Raw genomic sequence first — 19,846 nt, 5'->3', positions numbered from 1 at the left:
TTTAGGGCTAATATAGTTGACGCAAATGTACTTTGCTCCCAATTCACTGAGCACTTAAGATATCATTCCATTGTTTTCTGGGCCTCCATTGTTTCTGATAAGTCAAGTGACATTCTGATGAGAGGCCAGCTATCATTTGTGTTACTGTCCCCCTGTGTAATATTTTGTTCTGGCTGCTTTCAATTTAAAATTTTTTTTTTTTTTTTTTTTTTTTTTTTTTTTGCGGTACACTGGCCTCTCACTGTTGTGGCCTCTCCCGTTGCGGAGCACAGGCTCCAGACACCTAGGCCCAGCGGCCATGGCTCACGGGCCCAGCCGCTCCGCGGCATGTGGGATCTTCCTGGACCGGGGCATGAACCCGTGTCCCCTGTCTAGGCAGGCGGACTCTCAACCAGTACGCCACCAGGGAAGCCCTCAATTTTTAAATTTTTTGATTCTCAGCAGTTTGACTGTGATATGCTTAGGTGTGGTTTCCTTTGCATTTATCTTGTTTGGGTTTGTTCAGATTCTTGAATCTTTAGATTTATATATCTCACCAAATTTATAAAATTTTAACTATTCTTTTAAAAATAAATGGTTTCTTTCAGAACACTTTTAGATTTACTAAAAAAGTTGTGAAGATAGTATAGAACTCTCACATACATCATCCAGCTTCCCCTAATGGTATACATAATATATATATAATCATGATATCTTTGTTAAATGATAAAAGTAACATTGGTACAATGATATGAACTATAGTTTTCCACGAATGTCTTTTTTTTTTCTTTCCTGTTTTAGGATCCAGTGTAGGATACCACATTACATTCCATTTTCATATCCCCAAGTCTCCTCCAATCTGTAACAGTTTCTTAGATTTTACTTGCTTTTCATGCCTTGACTTTTTATTTTTTTTATTTTTGGCCACACCATGTGGCTTGTGGGATCTTGGTTCCCAGACAAGGGATGGAACCTGCGCCCTGCAGTGGAAGTATGGCATCCTAACCACTGGATCGCCAGGGAAGTCCCCATGCCTTGACATTTTTGAAGAGTACTGGTCAAGTATTTTTTAGAATGTCCCTTAATGTCAAGTTTGTCTGGTGTTTTCTTATGCTTAGACTGAGGTTATTGGTTTTGGGAAGAATACTACAGAGGTAAAGCGCCCTTCTTATCAAATCAAATCAGGCAATAATGATATTGGTGTGACTTAATAACTTTGATAATGTGGTCAAGTTTATGTCTGCAGGTTCCTCTACTGTAAACTTAGTATTTTTCCTTTTCCATTCTCTATTCTTTGGAAGCAAGTCACTAAATGCAGCTTATACTCAAGAGGAGGGAAATTAAACTCTACTTCTTGGAAGAGGTAGTACCTACATCTAATATTTGGAATTCTTCTTTAAGGAAGATGTATCCTACCCTACCTCCCCTCTGCCCATTTATCAATCATTTGTTTATATTAAAATAGAGTCATCATAGGTATTTATTTTATTCTTTGGGTTCTAATCCAATACTATCACTATTTATTATCTTGCTCAGATTGTTCCAGCTTTGGCCATTGGAAGCTCTTTCACTTGGTTCCTATGTCCTTTTTAGATGCCCCTTCCTTTTTTTTTTTTTTTTAAACTTCCTTATTTTGGGGCCTATATGATGCTCCAGGCTCATCTTATGTTTTCCCTGTCCCCGTACTAGAGTCAGCCCTTTCTCCAAGGAGGCCTGGTTCCTGTTATTGGAAAAGGTATTTAGAAACCACCGTCTGGGTGCTGCTTGTTCTCACTCTTCATTATTTTTTAAATATTTTATTGAGGTAAAATTGGTATATAACATTACAGTTGACCCTTAAACAACATGGGTTTGAACTGCAGGTCCACTTACATGCAGATTTTTTTCAATGAATACGAACTACAGTACTACATGATCCATGGTTGTTATGTGCTGATGCAGAACCATGTATATGAAATGCTGATTATAAGTTATACACAGATTTTCAGCTGCACAGGGGGTTGGCGCCCATAACCGTGCTTTGTTCAAGCGTCAACTGTATATTAGTTTCAGGTATACACTATAATAATTTGATATTTGTATACACTACAAAGTGATCATCACAAAAATTCTGGTTACCATCAGTTACCATACAGTTGATCCCCTTTTCATCCACCCCCAAACCCCTTCCCCACTGATAAACTACCAATCTGTTCTTTGTATCTATTAGTTTAGTGTAGTTTTGTTTGTTCATTTGTTTTGGTTTTTAGATTCCACAAATAAGTGAAATCATACAGTATTGGTCTTTCTCTGACTGACTTGTTTCACTTAGCATAATACCCTCAAGGTCCATCCATATTGTTGAAAATGACAAGATTTCCTTCTTTTTTATGGCTGAGTAGTATTACATTATGTATATATAACTCACATCTTCTCTATCCATTTATCCATCAGTGGGCACTTAGGTTGTTTCCGTATCTTGGCTAATGTATGTAGTGTTGCAGTGAACATAGTGGGTGCATATATCTCTTCAAATTAGTGTTTTTGTTTTCTTTGTTATACCCAGAAATGGAGTACCTGGATCATATGGTAGTTCTATTTTTAAGTTTTTGAAGAACTTGCATGCTGTTTTCCATAGTGGCTTCACTAATTTACATTCCCCCCAACAGTGTAGGAGGGATCCCACCTCCCCACAACCTCTCCAACACTTGTTATTTCCTGTCTTTTTGATAATAGTCATTCTGACAGGTGTAAGATGATATCTCATTGTGGTTTTGATTTGGATTTCCCTGATGATTGATGTTGAACATCTTTCCATGTGCCTGTTGGCCATCTGTATGTCTTCTTTGGAAAAATGTCTATTTAGATGCTCTGTCCAGTTTTTAATCACCTTTTTTGTTGTTATTGAGTTAGATGAATTCTTTATATATTTTGGATATTAGCCATTTATTGGATATATGATTTGCAAATAACTTCTTCCATTCAGTAGGTTGCCTTTTTGTTTTGCTGATGGTTTCCTTTGCTGTGCAGAGCTTTTTAGTTTGGTATAGTCCCATTTGTTTATTTTTGCTTTTGTTACCATTGCCTTTGGAGTCAGATCCAAATACACACACACACGCGCACACACACACACGCATATAGAAGAGTGATGTGAAGGAGCTTACCACCTGTGTTTTCTTTTAGGAGTTCTGTGGTTTCTCAGCTTACATTCAAGTCTATAATCTGCTTCAAGTTAATTTTTGTGTATGGTATAAGGTAGTGGTCCAGTTTCATTCTTTGGCATGTGGCTGTCCAGTTTTCCTAATACCATTTATTGAAAAGTATTTTCAATACTTTTGTATTGTATGTATGTTGTATATTCTTGGGTCCTTTCTTATAAATTAGTATACGTGTGGGTTTATTTCTGGGCTCTCTATTTTGTTCCATTGATCTATGTGTGTCTTTTTATGCCAGTATTACACTATTTTGATTACTATAGCTTTGTAGTATAGTTTGAAATAGGGAGCATGATACATCCAGCTTTGTTCTTTTTTCTCAAGATTGCTTTGGCTATTAAGGGTCTTTTGTGGTTCCATACAAATTTTAGAATTATTCTAGTTCTGTGAAAAGTGTAATTTTGATAGGGATTGCATTGAATTTTTAGATTGCTTTGGGTGGTATGGGAATTTTAACAGTATTAATTATTTCAGTCCATGAGGCTGGAATATCTTTCCATTTGTTTATGTCTTCAATTTCTTTAATCAGTGTCTTATAGTTTCCAGTGTTTAGGTTTTTCATCTTCTTGGTTAAATTTATTCCAAGATATTTTTTTCTTTTTGATGCAATCATAAATGGGATTGTGTTCTTAACTTCTCTTTCTGATATTTTGTTACTGCTATATAGAAATGCCACAGATTTCTGCATATTAATTTTGTATCCTGCAACTTTATCAAATTCATTTGTACTTCTAAGAGTTTCTTGCTGGAGTCTTTTGAGTTTTTTCTACATAGAGTATATCATCTGCAAATAGTGATGGTTTTACTTCTTCCTTTCTTATTTGGATGCCTTTTATTATTTTCTTGCTTAATTGCCATGGCTAGGACTTCCAATACTAAGTTGAATAAAAGTTGCAAGAGTAGGCATCCTTGTATTGTTCCTGATCTTAGAAAAACAGCTTTCAGCTTTTCATTGTTAAGTATGTTGTTATATGTGGGTTTGTCCTATATGGCCTTTATTATGTTGAGGTATGTTCCCTCTATTCTCATTTTGTTGAGAGTTTTTATCCTAAATGGATGTTCAATTTTGTCAGCTGCTTCTTCTGCATCTATTGAGATGAGCATATGATTTTTATCTTTAATTTTGTTAATATAATGTATCCCTATGATGATTTGCTATGTTGAACCATCCTTGGATCTCTGGAATAAATCCCACTTGATCATAGTGCAGGATCTTTTTAATGTATTGTTGGAATTAGGTTACTAATACTTTGTTGAGGATTTTTGCATCTTTGTTCATTGGGGATATTGGCCTGTAATTTTCTCTTCTTTTCTTTTCTTTTTGTGGTGTCCTTTTCTGGTTTTGGTATGAGGGTAATGATGGCCTCAAAAAATGAATTTGGAAGTGTTCCCTCCTCTTCAGTTTTTTGGAACAGTTTGAGAAGGATATGATTAAATCTTCTTTGAGTGTTTGGTAGAATTCACCACTGAAGCCATCTGATCCTGGACTTCCATTTGTTGGGAGGTTTTTGATACTGATTCAGTTGCCTTACTAGTAATTGATCTATTCAAGATTTTTTATTTCTTTATGATTCAGTGTTGGAAGATTGTATGTTACTAGGATTTATTTTTTTCTATGTTGTCCAGTTTGTTGGCATATAATTGTTCATAGTAGTCTCCTATGTTCTTTTGTATTTCTGTGGTATCAGTTGTAACTTTTCCTCTTTCATTTCTGATTTTATTTATTTGAACTTTCTGTCTTTTTTTCTTGGTGAGTCTAGTTTTGTTTATCTCTGCTCAGTTTTCCTTTTAGTTCATTTATTACAGCATTTATGTCCTTAATTATAATACTAATAGCTGCTTTAAGGTCCTTGCCTGCTAATTCTAATATTTTGGTCCACTCAAGTCAGTTTCCCTTGATTGCTTTTTCTTTGAATACAGGTCCTATGTTCTTGTTTCTTTTATGCCTAATAATTTCAGGTTTTATCTTGGACATTGTGTTGATATTTTATAGAAACTCTGGGTTCCTTATGTTCCTCTAAGCAGTACTAAATATTTTATTTTAACAGGCAGTTAACTTGGCTGAACTCAAACTTCTGACTTCACCTTCCCTGCATTAGGCAGCAGTAAAAATCTCAGTTTAGTTCTGTTCATTTATCATAAGGGGACTGTTTGGTTTGCCCCGAACATGGGGTCAGTTAGAAAATTGGGCAGTTTATATGTAGAATATGAGGCTCTCATCCTTCCTGAAGTTTTCCTTCTTTACTTTCTAGCTGCTGAGTCAGTTCTGAACTCTGTCCTCCTATTCTTCAGCCATTGAAATTGCAGATTTCAGTCTGAATTTTAGCTGCTCTGCCTAGCACCAAGTAGGGCCTACTGTTAGATGAAAAACTGTAAAACTGGAAACTCAGTGCCATTCTCTTCTCCCAGGTGTCAACTACCTACAGTTTCTGTGAGCTTTTTGCTTATTCCCATGTGCCTTTAGATTTTTGTTGTTGTTGTCTAGAGTTTATAAGTGTTGTCAATGGGAGGATTGGTCTGATATAAGCTATTCCATTACTACCAGAAGGGACACTCCCCTTCATTTAAGAGGAAGAATAATATTAATTAAATAATTACAAAAACAGATGTAAAGCTAAAACTTTTTTTGTGCTGCAAAGTACACAGTGCTGTGAGATTTCATAATAGGGGAATTTGACTTAATCAGTGAGGTCAGGAAAGTTTTCCTTGAGGACATGGTGGGGAGAGCGAGAGAGTTACTAGACAAAGGGAAAATTGAAGATGATTCCACATATTTGTTGAATGAATGAATAATATAATCCAGCTTTCTCTGCATCTTGGCTTCTTTCTTTGCACATATTCTTATCCTCTTAATCTTTAATCATCTCTCCAGGCTTTTGTGATGATGAATGGGTATCTATAGCTATGGTCCTTATAAAATTATTCAGTGAAGCATGTCCTTCATGAAAATTTCTTGAGCCAAAGGCCTTGTGGGTATGGACTATTTAAGTGGTATAGCAGGGTTCATGGCTTTATGGTCCATATGATCAACTGAGTTGAAAGGAAATCCCCCTCCCAATATCAGGTATTTAGAAATGCTGGGTAAATTATAACAACATACACATGGCTACACCCACACAGACACACACACACACGCAAATTCAAAACCAAGAAAGGCTTATCTTAGTTGACCAGAATGGAGAGGGAATGTAAAGTTAGTATGATGAATAGGAGTCTAATCTAAGAGGCTCTCACAGAGGAATAGGTATAGGCCTTAATAGCTGGGGGGGGGGGCGGGGGGCGGGTAAGGGAAACTTGATCTCCACCAAGGAAGGGGTACCCAGCCGTGGACTCAGTACATGTGGAGAACTAAAACTGAATTATTTGTGTAAAGCCAGAAGCCATAAGGGGGAGATCCCTATATTCAGTGGAGAAAGAAAATTCCGTTACACTGTCCCAACAGAAAGGCAAGGAAATCTGCTGTCTACTCAGGGCTAGACATGGAAAGAATTCCCGAGTCCTTCAACTGAAGGAGCACACTGTATCTTGATCAAGCCAAATAAAAATAAATCCACATTTAGTCACATTGAATGAAACTGTAGAAACTCAAAGATAATGAAGGAATATAAAAGCTACTAGGGAGAAAATAAATATCAAGAAATGCAAATTGATTACAAACTTGTTATCAGCAAAAAGATGTCAGAATATAGTAGAGTAACATATATTCAAAGTGCTAAGTGAAAATAACTGTCAGCCTAAAAGTCTACACTTAAATGATCATTTAATAGTGAGGATGTATTAAAGACATTTTCAAACATACAAGTGTTGAAAGAGTTTACTACTCCCAGATTCCTCTGGAAAGAGTTACTAAAGATATACTTTAGTAAAAAGGAACTTGTGGCAAATTGTATTTTCCAAAAGGGGTCATAACAATATCTACCATCTCACATGCTCTTCTCCAATGTTACCTAACCAGAGGTGGAGTTGAATTCCCTCTTCTTGAATCTGGACTGGCCATATGACTCTCTTTTGAAACCAGTAGCATCTGGTGGAAGTGATACCAGTTCCACAAAGCCTTGACCTTTGAGGCTAGATCAGAAAAGGTCATTCAACTTTCAACTGGTTCTTTGGGACACTTGCTCTGGAGGCTGCCAGGTACCATATAAGTTTTCTGACTATTCTGAGATTTCCATGTTAGAGAGGTTTTGTGTAGCCACTCTGATCATCAGACCTCCCAGACATGCCCATTCTCCACTGAGTGCCATAGTCAAATTCATAAGATTCAGAAGAATGCCTTGAGTAATATATATAAGCTGTATAATAAATATATTTTATATTTATAAAGAATATAATAAAATCTTGCTGTTTGAAGCTATAAAATTTTGGGTTAATTTGTTATGTAGCAGTAGTAACTGTAATAAAATTGAACCCTGAAAGAAGGAGTGAAATGTATGAATCCATCATGATCAAGGAAGCTTGTGAACAAATAAGTACTGACTTTTTCCTAAGTTGGATGAAGGTTGTTGAAAACAATGTGATGCTAAGATATTAGCGACAATAATATGGAAACTGGTATAGAGTAGGGAAGAGGAAGGACTCATGATAAGACTTTCTATGGTCCTTGTATTTTTCAGAGATTGACTTTAAGTAGGCATATTCAAGAAAAGAAATAGATTGTATAAGGTATGAAACAGTAGAGGGAAAAAGAATTCAGAAAAATTCAACAAAAAGTAGAAAAGTAAAAGCTAAGAAGCAAAGAAATTCATGGTAAATAGCGCAAAGTAAGTTGGTTGAGACTAGTGCTCTTATAACATAATCATGATAACTGTAAATAAAATTAATTTCAGTTATCTAAAATGACTATATATTTAAAAAATACAGCCCAATATTGCTTAAGAATGATACCCAAGGCAAAACAACCCAAAGAAGTTAAAAATAAATACATAGAGAAGATATATCAGTATATCAGGAAAAAAAAAAAAAAGAAAGCAGGTGTGACAATATTAATATTAGGCAAAATGGAATTCTAGGTGTTTTACCCAGGAAACACTTGCACATGTATACCAGGGGAAATGTACAAGGATGTTCATTGCAATATTTTAATAATGAAAAATTTGAAAGAACTGAAATTTCTATCAGTAGGGAAATGTATGGATAAATTGTGGAATATTCAGGGACTTCCCTGGTGGTACAGTGGTTAAGACTCTTCACTCCCAATGCAGGGGGCCTGGGTTTGATCCCTGGTCAGAGAACTAGATTCCACATGCATGCTGCAACTAAGAGTTCTCATGCCACAACTAAGGAGCCCATGAGCCGCAACTAAGGAGCCCGCCTGCTGCAACTAAGACCTGGTGCAACCAAGTAAATTTTTTAAAAAATTGTGGAATATTCATATCAGGACAATGTATAGCAATTAAATAAGCTAGATTTTCATGGCTATATTTTGCAACTATTTGAGTGAGAGAAATAAGTTACAAAATAATATGTTAGTGTGACATTTCTAAACATAATACATTTGCACTTCTAAGATTCCTTCTAATTCTGAAATCATCAAATTTCACATCAATAAGCTATATTCCTATGACTATATGCATTTGACTATCTGAGGAAGTATGCCCAGAAACAGTATACTTCAGTAACCTAATTACTGTCATTAAGAGCAATCACTGTATCCTAAAGAATGAACACACTTGCAATAGAAGACAACTGTCTTCCTCTGAACAAGTAATCTGTAGAATTAAATATTTTGTAACTATTCCCAGTATTCTCAATGCTATGTAATAAGCTTATATGCAAAACTCTCTCCTTTTCCCTTGAGTTGCTTACAAGAAAGGAGATGTGGCAGAAAGAAGTACAGGTGTATGATGAGAAGAAGAAATGAGAGCTGTCTGGAAGAAGATGTTTAAGCAATAACTTTCTTCTAGAACCTATGCAAACCAGAATCCCTGTGCTGTAAATAACTAGACATTGAAATCACAAATGCCCTCAGATGTCAAATTCCACAGATATTTATTGAGAACCTACTGTGTACAGAGTATTCTACTTAACATGGTCATGAACACAGAGATGAGTTAGGCTTTATAGACCTTTGGAAGATGAAGGTAACTATAAAATGAGGCAGGATAAGTTAAGGGCCATGAGAGTGATACAGAAGGCTTTGTAGCTTGAAAGGAGAGAAATTATTTTCTTTGGAGGGTTCCAGAATGGAAGCTGTTTCACACATTTGTAAATGTGCTCATTTCTGTTTGGGTGATTGAAGGTGACAAGGCAGTTTCTTTGCCGTGCCATAGCTCTGTTTAGTATTTAATCCTCTTCTACTTACCCCCGCCCCCCTGCCTTTCTTAAGAAAAATATTGCTGTACATTAAATCTTTCAAAACCTTTAATGGTGTTGCTGAAACAATCATTTAAACATTTAAAACACACACCACATAGTACACTTATTTTAGAGGTAGCAGTGGTTAGCCACTGGAAACTAATCATTGGGTTTGATAAAGGGAGGAATTTTATGTTATGGCTTATGACGGAGAATGGAAAAATGCTTTAGTGAGATGAGCTGGCATTTAAAATTGGAGCACAATAATAGCAAAAAGTGCTGAAGTCAACAAACTGCTTAGAAATATGGTTACTATTTGCTGAGAGAGGGCTTTCAAGGTGGCCAGATATATGCGTTTGCAACCACAGTCAGTTCAGTTCTTCTTTAAACATGGGACTGTGACCCTGATTGATGTCAATGAGAGTTTTGTACTTGCAGAGAAAAATGTTTAGGTCATCCATGAATCCAAGGCAAATAGGAAATAGGTGTAATAAGAAGCAAGTTTTAATAGACTTGCACATTATACATAACTTAGGTTAGAAACCATGTGAAGGTGATGGTGATCTTTTGAATCTTCTGGGCTTGCTTAAAAATTCTCCTTTTTTCTCCAAAGCTATTATACTCTGAATTGATTCTAGTCCACACAAGTGAAAGAAGATAAAAAAGGTAGAGTGGGGATATGGAAGAGAGTCTTAGCATTTGATTTATGACTTGGACAATATGAAGGAAATGGTCATATGGATGAGAATTTCAAGGAAAAGTATCAGCAAGTGGAAGAGCCTCAGAAATTGACCTTGGGCAAATTGCTTTACCTCTCTGGACCTCATTGTCTTCATTTGTAAAACTAGAGTGTTGGAAGTGAGCCCTAAGGAATTTTTCAGCTTGAGAATTCAGTAAAGTAGACTAGTTAAAATGGACAACAGGACCAAATGTAGTTTTTGCTTGTTTGTTTTCTTTCCAGTTTCATTGAGATATAATTGACACATAATATTGTATTACTTTAAGGTGTACAACATAATGCTTTGAGATATATATGGCTCCCACGCTAAGTCATATTCTCCAGTTTAGTCTTCATCAATAATGTGATATTTTGGTCTCCCTTTGCCATATCCTCATCTTATTTCCCAGTATGTTCAGAATTTGGATGTGCAAGAAGAGTGCTGTTCATTTGGCTCTCTCAGACTCCAAAAGCTGGGATGCAGGGGGAAAAAATTGGCTTTGGTGAGAAAGGATTATTATTTCCTCTGAATCTGGAGAAGGCAATATGTTTCCTCTGAATCTGGAGAAGGCAATATGTTTCCTCTGAATCAGGAGATGGCACTAATTGTGAAGACCTAGAAATCCTTGAGGTATGGTGGAGTTTCAGGGATTCAAAATCATCTCAGTCAGGTAGGAGGCCAAATAATCAGGTAAGAATGAGTCACCAGGCATGGACTTGGAAAGTTAAAAGGAGAAAAGATTTATAATTGCCTCTATATGGAGTATACTCAAGAATCCACTGAAAGAGGTTTAGAGATGGGGACCAAGATGGCAGAGTAGAAGGACCCTGAGCTCACCTCCTCTCACAACCACACTAAAATCACAACTATTTTAAGAACAACCATCAGTGAACAAGACCAGGACCTACCAGAAAAGATCTTCTACAACTAAAGACGTAAAGAAGGACCCACAATGAAATGGGTAGGAGGGGCGGATTCACAATATAATCAACTCCCATACCCACAAACTGGAGGATAATTATAGTGCTTCCACAGGAGTGAGTGTTCTGAGCCCCACGTTGGGCTCCCCAGCTTGGGGGTCCTGCACCAGCAAGACAAGCCCCCAGAGCATTTGGCTTTGAAGGCCAGTGGGACTTAATTTCGGGAGTCCCAAAGGACTAGTGGGAAACAGAGACTTTATTCTTAAAGCACACACACAAAATCTCATATGCTCTGGGACCCAGGACAAAAGCAGTAATTTGATAGGAACCTGGACCAGACCTACCTGTGGTCTTGGAGAGTCTCTCAGAGAGGCGGGGGTCAGCTGTGGCTCACCCTAGGGACATAGACACTGGTGACAGCCATTCTGGGGAGCTGCTACTATGTGGACACTGGTGCTGGTAGGCGCCTTTGTGGAACCCTCCCTCTAGCTTAGTTCTAAGACCTGGCTCCATCCAACTGTTCGTTAGCATCTGTGTAGGGATGCCTCAGGCCATGAAATGAACTGGGTAGGAAAAAGCCTCACCCCTCAGCAGATGGGCTGCCTAAAGACTTCCTGAGCCCACAGCCACCTCTAGACATGCTTCTAGGCATGATCCTGCCCACCAGAGGGCTAGGACCCAGCTCCATGCTCCAGGGGGCAGTCACCAGGTATAAGAAAACTATGGGGCTTCCCTGGTGGCGCAGTGGTTGAGAGTCCGCCTGCCAATGCAGGGGACATGGGTTCGTGCCCCGGTCCGGGAAGATCCCACATGCCGCGGAGCGGCTGGGCCCGTGAGCCATGGCCGCTGAGCCTGCACGTCCGGAGCCTGTGCTCCGCAACGGGAGAGGCCACAACAGTGAGAGGCCCGCGTACCACAAAAAAAACCCCAAAAAACTGTGATCCCACAGCCTATGGACTCAGCCTGCCTATAGCAGGCCAGACCCTGCCCTGGGGCCAGCTGGGCCCTGTTCCTGCCCATTGGCAGGCAAACACAAGCTTTGGGACATCCCGGATACTGTACCCAACTGTGTCAGGAGCCAGCCCCTCCCCACCAGTCATCTGACACAAGCTGTGGGATCCCTGGGCCCTGTAGCCAGACTCCAGGACCCAGCTCTGTGAGCCAGTAGTCCAGCACTAACCCCAGAACTTGGCTTCACCCACCAGTGGGTAGACAACAGCCCTGGGGTCTACTGGACCCTGACTCTGCCCACCAGTGAGCCAGCACTAGCCCCGAGGCCCCCTGGGGTTCTGCAGTCAGCTGCTTCATGACCAGGCCCAGCCAACCAGCAGCCAGAAGCACAAGGCAGGGCCTGGCAACCAAGTGGATTAGGGGCCAACCAAGACTACCAGACCACCCACATTGTCAGCCTACTGCAACAGAAGGACCCACACAGCCCTCATAGGGGAAACCCCTAGAACATATAGCTTGGATGACGAGAGGGGGGTGCACTGCTGGGACACATAGGACTTCTACAGAAGGCCACTTCTTTGGGGTCAGGAAACATAATTAACTTACCAGATAAATAAAAATACAGATAGCAACTCAGGCAAAGTGAGGCATCAGAGGAGCATGTTCCAGATGAAGGAACAAGATAAAACCCCAGAAGAAGAACTAAGTGAAGTGGAGATAGACAATCTACCTGAGAAAGAGTTCAGGGTAATGATCATAAAAATGATCAGAGAACTTGGGAGAAGAATTTATGCACAGAACAAGAAGTTAGAAGTTTTTAACAAAGAGTTATAAAGAACAACCAAACAGATGAAGAATACAATAACTGAAATGAAAAATATACCAGAAGGAGTCAACAGTAGACTAAATGATACAGAGGAAGGGATCAGCAAGATGGAAGACAGAGTAGAGGAAATCACTGACACTGAACAGACAAAAGAAAAAAGAAAAAAACAGAAATGAAGACAGTTTAAGAGACGTCTGGGACAACATCAAGTGCACTCATATTTGCATTATAGAGGTATCAGAAGGAAAAGAGAGAGAGGCTGAGAACATATTTGAAGACATAATAGCTGAAGACTTCCCTAACCTGAGAAAGGAAACAGTCATCCAAGTCCAGGAAGTGCAGAGAGTCCCCTACAGGATTAACCCAAAGGGAAACACACCAAGACACATAGTCATTAAAATGACAAAAATTAAAAATAAAGAGAATATTAAAAGTAGCAAGGGAGAAGCAACAAATAGCATACAAGGGAACTCCCATGAGGATATCGGCTGACTTTTCAGCAGAAACTCTGCAGGCCAGAAGAGAGTGGCATGATATATTTAAAGTGATGAAAGGGAAAAACCTACAACCAAGAATACGCAGCAAGGCTCTCATTCAGATTTGATGGAGAGATCAAAAGATTTACAGACAAGCAGAATCTAAAAGGATTCAGCACCACCAAACCAGCTTTACAACAAATGTTAAAGGAACTTCTCTAGGTGAGAAAGAAAAGGCCACAGCTAGAAACAAGTAAAATTACAAAATGAAAAAGCTCATCAATAAAGGCAAACATAAAGGTAGGAAATCATCCATGCACAAAGCTAGTAGGAAGGTTAGAAGACAAAAGTAGTAAAATAATCTATATCCACAATAAGCAGTTAAGGGAGACACAAAACAATTAGATGTAAAATATGATATCAAAAATAGTAATCATGAGGGGAGGAGAGTACAACTGTTGGATTGTTAAATTGCATTTGAAATTAACAGATCAGCAACTTAAAGCAATTTTATATATATGCTACTAAACAACCAGTGGCTCACTGAAGAAATCAAAGAGGAAATCAGAAAGTACCTGGAGACAAATGAGAATGAATACATGACTATCCAAAACCTATGGGACGCAGCAAAAGCAGTTCTAAAAGGGAAGTTTATAGCGATACAGGCTTACCTCAGGAAACAAGAAAAATCTCAAATAAACAACCTAACCCTATAGCAGATGAAAGCTCTTATATATAGAACGGATAAACAACAAGGTCTTACTGTGTAGCACTATATTCAGTATAGTTCAAGAGAACTATATTCAATATCCTATGATACACCATAATAGAAAAGAATATAAAAATGTATATATATGTATAACTGAATCACTTTGCTGTACAGCAGAAATTAACACAACATTGTAAATCAATTATACGTCAATAAAAAAAGAATGGAAAAAAATATAGGTGAATTATATCACAATGAAGCTGGAAAAAAGAAATAAAACATTATCATAACTTATAGGAAAAAAAAAGCCAAAAAGCCCCTCACCCTATACCTAAAGGAACTAGAGAAAGAAGAATAGACAAAACCCAAAGACAGTAGAAGGAAAGAAATCATGAAGATGAGAGCAGAAATAAAGGAAATAGAAACTAAAACAATAGAAAAGATCAATGAAACTAAAAGCTGGTTCTTTGAAAAGATAAACAAAATTGATAAACCTTTAGCTAGACTCATCAAGAAAAAAGGGAGAGGGCCCGGATCAATAAAACCAGAAATGCAAAAGCTGTTACAACCAACACCACAGAAATATGAAGGATCATGAGAGACAACTCTACTGTGAAAACTGGACTACCTAGAAGAAATGGACAAATTCTTAGAAATGTACAATCTCCCAAGATTGAACTGGAAGAAACAGAAAATATGAACAGACCAATTACCAGTAATGAAATCGAGGCAGTAATTAAAAAAATTCCAACAAACAAAAGTCCAGGACCAGATAGCTTCACAGGTGAATTCTACCAAACATTTAGAGAAGAGTTAACACCTATCCTCCTCTGAATATTCCAAAATATTGTGGAGGAAGGAACACTTCCAAACGCATTCTATGGGACCAGCATTACCCTAATACCAGATAAAGATATCACGAAAAAAGAAAATTACAGGCCAATATCACTGATGAAGCTAGATGCAGAAATCCTCAACAAAATATTTGCAAACTGAATCTAACAATACATTAAAAGGATCATACACAGTTTTATCAGATTTATCACAGTTTTACACAGATTATCCCAGAGATGTAAGGATTTTTCTATATCTGCAAATCAATCAATGTGATACACCACATTAACAAATTGAAGAATAAAAACCAGATGATCATCTTGATAGATACAGAAAAGCTTTTGGCAAAATTCAACATCCATTTATGATAAAAACTTTCCAGAAAGTGGGCATAGAGGGAACATATCTCAACATAATAAAGACCATATAGGACCTACCCACAGCTAACATCATACTCAACAGTGAAAAGCTGAAAGCATTTCCTCTGAGATCAGGAACAAGACAAGGATGCCCTTGTCTTGTTTTATTCATCATATTGTAAGCCCTAGCCCCAGCAACCAGAGAAGAAAAAGAAATAAAAAGAATCCAAATTGGAAAAGAAGAAGTAAAACTGTCACTGTTTTCAGATGACATGATACTATTTGTAGAAAATCCTAAAGATGCCAGAAAACTACTACAACTCATCAATGAATTCAGTAAAGCTGCAAGATATAAAATTAATATACAGAAATCTGTTGCATTTCTCTACACTAACAACTATCAGAAAGAGAAATTAAGGAAACAATCCCCTTTACCATAACATCAAAAATAATAAAATACCTAGGAGTAAACTTACCGAAGGAGGCAGAAGACCTGTACTCTGAAAACTATAAGACGCTGATGAAAGAAATTGAAAGATGACACAAACAGGGCCTCCCTGGTGGCGCAGTGGTTGAGAGTCCGCCTGCCGATGCAGGGGATACGGGTTCGTGCCCCGGTCTGGGAGGATCCCATATGCCGCGGAGCGGCTGGGCCCGTGAGCCATGGCCGCTGAGCCTGCGCGTCCGGAGCCTGTGCTCCGCAACGGGAGAGGCCACAGCAGTGAGAGGCCCGCATACCGCAAAAAGAAAAAAAAAAAAAAAAAAAAAAAGATGACACAAACAGATAGAAAGCTATACCATGTTCTTGGATTGGAAGAATCAATATTGTTAAAATGACCATACTATCCAAGGCAATCTACATATTCAATGCAATCCCTATCAAAATACCAATGGTATTTTTCGCAGACCTAGAACAAAAAAAATTTTAATTTGTATGGAAACACAAAAGAACCCGAATAGCCAAAACAATCTTGAGAAAGAAGAGTAGAGCTGGAGGAATCACACTCTCTGACATCAGACTATACTACAAAGCTACAGTAATCAAAACAGAATGGTATTGGCACAAAATCAGAATATAGACAAATGGAACAGAATAGAATGCCCAGAAATAAAGTCACTAGTCTACAACAAAAGAGGCAAGAATATACAAGGGAGAAAAGAAAGTCTCTTCAATAAGTGGTTCTGGGAAAACTGGACAGCTACATGTGAAAGAATGAAATCAGAACATTCTCTAACACTGTACACAAAAATAAACGCAAAATGGATTAAGGACCTAAACATAAGACCCAAAACCATAAAACTCCCAGAGGAAAACACAGGCAGAACACTCTGACATAAATCACAGCAATGTTCTTTTGGCTCTATCTCCTAAACAAAGGAAATAAAAGCACAAATAAATAAATGGGACCTAATTAAACTTAAAAGCTTCTGTACAGCAAAGAAAAAAAAAAAGAAAGACATCCTACTAAACCTACTAAATGGGAGAAAATATTTGCAAATGATGTGACTGGTAAGGGGTTAATATCCAAAATATATAAACAGCTCATACAGTTCAACATCAAACCCCCCAAAACAACAACAACAACAACAACAAAAAAACAAACAACCTGATTAGAAAATGTGCAGAAGACCTGAATAGACATTTATCCAAAGAGGAAATGGAGATGGCCAACAGGCACATGAAAAGATGCTCAACATCACTCATTGTCAGGGAAATGCAAATCAAAACCACAATGAGATATCACCTCACACCTGTCAGAATGGCTGTCATCAAAAAGAACACAAATAACACGTGTTGGAGGGGATGTGAAGAAAAGGAAACCCTTGTACTCTGTTGTGGGAATGTAAATTGTTGCAGCCACTGTGGAAAACAGTATGTAAGTTTCTCAAAAAACTGAAAATAAAACTACCATATTACCCAGCAATTCCACTCCTGGGTATATATTCAAACAACAACAACGCTAATTGGAAAAGACTCATGCACCCCAGTGTTCTTAGCAGCATTACTTACACTTACCAAGATACAGAAGCCACGTAAATGTCCATGAACAGATAAAGAAGATGTGGTGTACATATACAATGGAATACTATGCAGCCATAGAAAGGAATGAAAATCTTGCCTTTTGTAACAACGTGGGTAGACTTCCACGGTATTATTCTAAGTGAAATAAGTCAGACAGAGAAAGACAAATACTGTATGAGATCACTTATATGTAGAATCTGAAAAATTCTACATACGAGTGAATATAACAAAAAAGAAGCAGGCTCACAGATACAGAGAACAAATTAGTGGTTATCAGTGGGGAGAGGGAAGGAGGAGGGGCAACATAAGGGTAGGGGATTAAGAGGTATTAATGATTATGTATAAAATAAGCTACAATGGGCTTCCCTGGTGGCGCAGCGGTTGAGAGTCTGCCTGCCGATGCAGGGGACACGGGTTCGTGCCCCGGTCCGGGAGGATCCCACATGCCGTGGAGCGGCTGGGTCCGTGAGCCATGGCCGCTGAGCCTGTGCGTCCGGAGCCTGTGCTCTGCAATGGGAGAGGCCGCAACAGTGAGAGGCCCGCGTACCGCAAAAAAAAAAAAGCTACAATGATATATTGTACAACACAGGGAATATAGCCAATATTTTATAATAACTGTAAATGGAATGTAACCTTTAAAAGTTGTGAATCACTGAATTGTATACCTGTAGCTTATATAATATTGTTCATCAACTAGACTTCAATTTTAAAAAAAAGAATCTACTGAAGAGGACAAAAAGATTTCCAGTTAGGTTGACAAAAAAAGTGACATTAACAGTCTTGGATGGGCAGGGCTCTAAGGCAGCCTAGGGACAGCCACCAGGGACAGAAGTGATGAAAACTACTCTATAGAATATATTTTATTAAATTATATTAACTTTCACAAGTAAATGAAGGAATCTATTAGGGTTAGACAATAAATGGTTTTATCTATATTATTAGAAATACTAAAGTATTCTTTTTCAAGTTTGGTAGTTTAGACAGCCACAAAGTTAACCATTGTCTTAATTGATTCAGGCTTTTCCTCGTGTGTGTATTCAGTTTTTTTTTATTATTATAAAAAAAAATTTTTAATAGCCCAGTCAACAAAATACTGCATTACAGCAGCTCCAAACACCAGCAAGATGAAGTTTTAACATCCGTTTTTTCTAATTACATAGAAACAACTTTATTGTAGTTTATTATTCATTATGTGACAAGTTCAATTGTTCTCATGCAGAAAAGAAAATACCCTGGCTTATTACCTTTGCCCGTTGACTTTTCTAGGATTAAAGTGAGTGCCAGCTTCTCCTTAAAGTAATCTCAAGCTATTCTTTTACATCCCTGATTTCTCTCAATTCCTATCATTCTTAAAGTCAAAGTGTGTATTACCACATACAGTTTGGTGGGGATGGGGGAGGGAGAGTACGGAGCAGGGAAGGATTTCAGGAGGCAATTGGACTTGAACTGTGTGGAGGGAGAAGAGAATTTGGCAGGTGGATATGGGAGGTGGGAGCCAGGAGCACTCCAGGTATGGCCCACTATTTGCCTCCAAAAAGCATGGAGGCAAGATGTCAGGTCATCTTTAGGGAGCAGTGTGCTGAGCAGGCCCTTTGACTAGAGGACAAGGATTCAAAGGGAGTGTGGTCTCCATGACTGGAAAAAATAGCCTGAAACCAGATTGTACAAGGCTGCAGGAAACCAGCTTCTTTTAAGGATAGGTGAGATTTTGATGAGGAAATAGCCTGTGGAGAGGTAGAAAATGAAAATTCAATAGTTTTGATTGTTGGAATGAGATTCTAGAAGGAAAGGAAATAAGAGTCTAGGAGATTGGCAGAAAAAGTTAGAAGGGAAGTGAGGAGGAGTTAAACAATAAAAAGGGAGGACTCAATTTTACTTGAAAAGTCAAGCAAGTAATGTTGTTTTGCTGTTGATAAAAGAATACCTCTTGATATTTAGAAATACAAAAGTGATTTTAAATAAATCTACTCTGTCAGAGTTTTTGTTTCTTTTTCCCTGCCATTTTTTTTTTCACTTTTGGTTAAAAAAATATGCTGAAAGAAATTAGGTACACAACAGGGACTGAAATAATTTCAAATAATTTTTCTTTTAGCTGGATTGCTGTTATAAAATAGGACTACATTTTGATCAGAACTTTTAAAAAGAACTTGGGCATTTTATTACAACATCTGTTTCCACGTTTTAATTTCTCTCCTTCCTTTTATAGGCATTTGCATACCTTTTTTTTTCAGATGAGAAGACCTTTTCGTTTGCCACAAGAAGGCTATTATCCAGAATGTTAATGGGCTTTCAGCTATTAAGATGTAATGATATACCTTGAGTATTTAACTATAAATTTGAAAAATCTCCATGAACAATCTCAAAGGAATACTTAGAATGCACTCTTGGTAAATTGGCTCATTTTCCTGTAATTTACTGGAAGTGCTGATATGAGAGCAGTCCTAATGTGAAAAGTACAATAATCCCTGGAGTTACATTGTATGTATTAAATGATTACTCTCAAAGAATAAAACATATGAGACCATTTAGCCTTCATTCACATTTGTTACTTAGAATCACAGT

At 37.9% G+C, this 19,846-nt stretch overlaps 1 protein-coding gene across 8 annotated transcripts in view; it reads left to right on the top strand.

Annotated features, from left to right (window-relative positions):
- AOPEP (aminopeptidase O (putative)) overlaps nt 1-19,846 on the top strand; it is a 374,682-nt gene that overhangs the window by 38,904 nt on the left and 315,932 nt on the right. The window lies entirely within an intron of this gene.

This window comes from Mesoplodon mirus (assembly GCF_964341445.2).
Source record: "Mesoplodon mirus genome assembly, chromosome: 1".
Lineage (NCBI taxonomy): Eukaryota > Metazoa > Chordata > Mammalia > Artiodactyla > Ziphiidae > Mesoplodon > Mesoplodon mirus.
This window is presented reverse-complemented; position numbering and strand designations above follow the sequence as displayed.